We start from the raw sequence: 6,125 nt of genomic DNA on the forward strand, positions 1-6,125 counted from the left end.
TATTGTTGACGTTCAACGAAAACATTTTTGTCCAAAGATGACACATATACAATCAATACATCTCACTGAGCGGAACAAGATAACATTTCAATAGCCCCTCGTATTGGAAGCATCCCATATTAGTAACTAAAACTACATGCTTCGACACAAATACCAGCAAGCAGCCGATGGATGCCGCCACTCCGATGGAACACGAAGAGATATGAAGATAATCCCTCCAACCCCTCCACAGGTTCCGCCTCCAAAGACTGGCTATATAAATGGACACCTCGAGGGAGAAGATTTGGTTTGCACAGTGTTGTCAGATGGCGGGAAATTTCCCGCAAAACGGGAAATTCTTAGCATTGGCGGGAATGCAGGAAACACTGTTCAACAAAAAAAAGTAAATTGAACAAAATCAGCTAATTCTTATTGATTTTGTGGTGCTGATCACGAATTTGAAAGTTGTTTTCGAATATTAGCTCTACTTTTCGTTTTAGAGGCATGTCTAATAACGCTTTAAAAATAAATATATTCGCTTCGTTTGGGGTAAAATGTTACACTGATCCGGCAACACTGGAGAAACTATATGAACGCTTGGTTTCATTGTGTTCCTTATCTCAGCAGTGTTCTGCTATTGTTAGAAAAGACAGGTTTAGTGCAGTTATCAGCGTTTTGGGTGTGACGTTTGTGTAGTGCAGGACATAAAAATACAACTAGAACTACGCAAAAATACTGGTATTTCGAATATATATTTTAAAATAGTTATCGGAACTATTTCAAGTGACATTTTGAGGATTTCAATAAACAAAAATGCCGCGAAATTGTGTAAACAGTGCGGATAGCTTCTGCTACGTGTGTGGGGAAGTGACATTTTCCTCACAAAAGCAGACTATAACATCACTAATAAGAAAAGCCTATCAATATTACTTTGGTTGTAAAATTGGAGACCAAGATAAATCTTGGACACCTCACATTGTGTGTAACACTTGTGCCAGCAATCTAAGAAATTGGATTAATGGGAAGGGGCGCTCAATGCCTTTTGCAGTGCCCATGATTTGGAGGGAGCCAAGCGACCACATCAGAGACTGTTATTTTTGTATGGTTCCTTCCGTCAAGAAGGGAATTTCCACGAAGAAGAAGCGGGCCTTGATCTATCCTAACATTCCTTCTGAAATGCACCCTGTTCCACATGGAGAAGGAGTACCTGTTCCTGACCCACCTAAAGAATACGATCTTTTTTCTGATGATGATCAAGAAGTTGAAGCTCCTGAATCAAGTACTTCAAAGGACCCTACGTTTGTTGTAGAAGAACCTCCATGTGAACCACATAGACTTACTCAAGAGGAACTAAGTGATCTAATCAGAGACTTGGACCTCTCGAAAAGCAAAACCGAAACTTAAGCGTCACGCTTAAAGCAATGGAATTTATTGCAGGAAAAAGTAAATATTTCAGTGTATCGGAATAGGGAGAAGATGTTCACTTCATTTTTTACTATGGAAGACACACTTGTGGCATGTACAGATGTAAATGGTCTCATGAGGGCACTTAAAATTAATTACGAACCTACGGAGTGGAGGCTCTTTATAGATTCGTCCAAGGTGACTTTAAAGGCAGTACTTTTACATATTGGAAATGAACTTCCTTCAATTCCTGTAGGTTACGCAGTTCATATAAAGGAATCTTATGAAAACTTGAAACGTTTACTTCAAGCCATTAAATATTACGATTTTCAGTGGCTCATTTGTGGTGACCTTAAAGTAATAGCACTGTTGCTAGGTATGCAGTTAGGGTATACAAAGTGTTGTTGCTTTATATGTGAATGGGACAGTAGAGATCGTGGATCTCATTACCGCAAAAGTGATTGGAGTACCAGAGAAACTCTTCAGCCGGGAGTGAAAAATGTACAGCATGAACCACTGGTAGATCGTAACCGAATTTTGCTTCCCCCTCTACATATTAAATTAGGTCTTATGAAAAGTTTTGTTAAGAGCATGAACCAAGAGGATGAGGCCTATAAGTACCTAAGGGACAATTCCCTCGATTAAGTGATGCCAAAGTTAAAGAGGGTGTTTTCATAGGGCCACAGATTGGGCAACTATTCAAAGATCACAAGTTCGACGAAATTCTCCAAGGTGAGGAGAAAGCTGCGTGGGAAAGCTTGAAGAGTGTTTGTTCACAGTTCTTGGGAAGACACCGAGCAACAAATTACAAACAACTGGTAGCAAAGTTGTTATTGTGCTACGAAAATCTTGGTTGCAATATGTCTCTGAAACTCCATTTTCTTCATTCACATCTAGACTTCTTTCCCGAAGATTGTGGAGCAGTAAGTGACGAACATGGTGAGCGTTTCCATCAAGATATTGCAGCCATGGAGAAGAGATATGAGGGAATGTGGAGTTCTAACATATTGGCCGACTACTGTTGGACTATTGCAAGGGATGCTCCAGATGTAACCTACAAAAGGCAAGCCAAGCGAAGACGCTCAAGATAAAATAAACATAATGCTGTACAAGGGATCACTTGAAACTTTTGTCTACATTGCAATGTAGTTCTTGCACAAAAAGGTATTTGTACATATTTTTCATGTTTTGATGTTAATACTGATTTTTATTACGGAATTGTTAATGTTTAACTTGACCACGGTTACTTTGTTTTCTGTATTGCTGTGAAACTGGTATTTGCGCAATTTTGAAAAAGAAAGTACAAGGGTATAGAAAGGTATAGGTTAGGGTACTTCTTAACTCCCCAGCTTATCACATCACAGTGAAATAGATAAAAAAAAGTGACATGTAGGTTTTTACAAGGATTTTGCTTAAATGTTCTATAAATATTAATACATTTGTATATATACAGCTACTGTTGTACAGTGGGGGACACTTCTAAATAGTACAGCCATATGGAGATTTACGGCTAAGGTGTACCATTTAGAAGTGTCCCCCGCTGTACAAGGGCGTTTTTTTTCACAACCTGAGCTAAGAAAATTCTTCTATTATCATTTCCTTTCATATTATGCTTAAATGAATGTAAAAATCGCAATTTCAAAGAATTTACATACTTTCGATCAAAATTTGTTGAACAGTGAAATTCGTGTTAAAAATGGGAAATTCTCTCAACATTTTTCCTTTTCATGTCGTCTCTTTCTAACTCCTTGTGTACATGAAATATGTCAAAAGGTCAAAAGAACCAAAACAGCAAGAAATGTTTATAAACCGAACCAAATAGAACTGATAGTTAAACGCGCCAATATCCATTTTCTGCAAGAAGAGAGAGAGGGTTTGTGGCCCTTTGGCTACTATATTTAATGTGGCTAGTCATTCACGGAATAATAAGGTGAAGTGATGAAGAGGAGGGAAGAATATAATGCTTGAAAGTAGCGTGCGCACACACACACACACGTGTATATTTCTATCTATACCAAATAAACTACAGATAGAAAGATGGCCCTATAATAGATTTCTTCTCCCGCAGGAAAATATGCACTTCTTATTCATTGTTCATTGTTATTTGATTTTAATTTGAAATTATTAACATAATGATTAATTAATTAATGATTAATTAAGTTAATATTCTTTCTTGGCGGGAAATTTTGAAAGTGATCGGGAAATTTCAGGGCTTTGAGCGGGAAGTCTGTTATTCTGAATCTGACAACACTGGTTGGCAACTGGTCATACCCTACCTATCTCTCCAAGCTGCAACGGGCTGGAGAGACCCCTCTTACCTTACCTCTGAGCTGCAACGGGCAAGAGGTTCCTTTAGACCCAGCTGCAAAGGGTAGAATCATTCTTAACCAGCAGACCTCAAACCTGCGACCTGCAATGGGCAGAAGTTCCAATTATACATAAAAGATCTTTCAGAGACTTACTCTTTTGTAATCTTCTGTGGGCCAATCCATCTGAAGTGGTCCAAAAATGGCGAAAATAGTTGCTCGATCATCTCCGAAAATTATAGAAATTGGAATGTGATTGAACCTTGTGTATGAGAAGGTCAATAACATCATTCAAGTTGTCGTATGTACAAGTGTTCCTAAATGGTGGCCATCTTTGTTATCGGTAGAGTGCCAATTTTTGCATTTGCAAGCGTTTACAAAAACTACAGTTGCTCAGAACGTACGAATCAGACGAACACCAAACAAAAAAGAATGTTTACAGAAGAGACTGAACTACACAAAGAATATAAACTTTTACTTCTAAATAAATATGCAGGGTTGCAAACCAATACTTGAAATCACCAGAAAAATACAAAAATTACACTTTTTTATTATGACTGTAATTTGGAACGTCATAAAGTGGGGGTTCATAAGCTTTGTGCTGAATACTACTGCATGTAAAGAGTCTGTACAAATATCCACACCTATGATACTACTGGCACCATATATTTATGGGGGTCCGAAATTTGAAGTTTGTGATTTTGATGCTATATTTGGGGCGTAATATCTCAGGAGGGTAAAGTGCTAAAAAGTTGTTACTTAGGCACAAAGTAATTCTGTATGTGAATAAACTATTGCTAACAAATCATGACTGATATTACATGGAGAAAAAAGTAAGGACATGGTAAAAACAGGAAGAAAGCATGTACGTAACGATGATCTTAGCCCGGAAAAATTTAGAAGTTTTGATATGCTTCATACTAGGTCTCAAAAACTACACATAATTCAGCTATTAGGTCCGCTTTTGCTTGTGTTCAGATGTGCAAAAGCTTGCGAGTGAGCTTTGTTCCGTCTTTTTAGTTCCATGATCATTCCCACGTTTATATGTTAAAAGGGTTAGCTCACCTTTGCACCCACGACACCGATCGTCGAACTAGACCGCGGTATTAAGGTACTTAATGTATCAGCAAAGTATCATTGAAATCCAATCCCAACTATGGAAGTTACTGTGTTCACAAGGTTGCAATGAAATGAAATGAAATGAAATGTTCTGGTTTTACGTCCCACGGTTATGCCGGCTAGACTAAAGGAAACGGTCACAAGGTTGCTTTACACCTATCTATCCTATCCTGCTGAAAATGGTGTATTTGTGGAAAATATTTAAAATGATTGTTGTTTCCCTTCTCTTCTATAGCATTACAGCAATAACTTTTAGTAGCTGTAATTACAAGATCTCACAATTACGCGATTTAAACAGTGTTGCAAACTTCAGCAATGGTTATCATATCTCCGGAACGGTTTGAGATATCGAAGTGCTGTAAATTGCAAAATACTTTACACATCCATTATAAACCATACAAGTAACTAGATATGATACTTATGACAGTATTTTTTCGAAATAAAGGCTTTCAAAAAAATTAAATATTTCAAGAACTGGTAAATTCGTTCCTATTCATTCGAAACAAGTCATACCATGACCATGGTGTCCAACACTAAAGTACTTTCGATGTACATTATTCTGTGCATCTTCATTATGCTGTATTTACGTTAGAGGCTCCCGAACTTTGGATGTTTGTGATACTATAACATCCTCAGTTTGCAATACTGAATAATAAAAGTGATATTTTAAGTTGTCACGTTTATGATATATTTTATCACAAACATAACTATGAACAACCGAATCATCTACTGTTACAAATATGATGGGTGGATTACAAGACATTTTCGTAATATAGCACTTTTTAATACAATCTCCATAGGTCTAGTGTAGTAAAATCTCATTCAATTTGAGATTATTTAACAATTAAATTTTGTTACAATTTACATTTTTTGTAAGTGCTCCAATTTAATGTGTTTTCACACATTTGTTATTATGTTATTGTTCAGTTGTTTGTGTTGTACCAGAGATAGAGTGGGTCGGCGGGTCAATGAGTCAAGTTGGTCAAGTTTTCTGAGTGGGTCAGTGGGTCGTTGGTCAACAGCATGTGACCCACTGCAACCCACCACCCATTGTGACTCACTGCGACCCACCACCCACCATGACCCACTCTGATCAACCGACCCACCCTGCTCACTGCATTGTAGACAGCTTCTTCTGAACACTGGTGAATTTGTCTACGTTTTACTTTCAAGTCCTCCACTTCCCTTCCTTTTTCATTTGTTTGTTTTTGGTTACCTGAGATGAACATATCTAAGTGAAAAAAGAATTTCAGGCTGTTTTGGATATTGATATTTCTGATTGTAATAATAGCAACAGGACTTATAGTACTACTTGGC

This window comes from Thermobia domestica, chromosome 3 (genome assembly GCF_964235325.1).
Source record: "Thermobia domestica chromosome 3, izTheDome1.hap1.1, whole genome shotgun sequence".
Lineage (NCBI taxonomy): Eukaryota > Metazoa > Arthropoda > Insecta > Zygentoma > Lepismatidae > Thermobia > Thermobia domestica.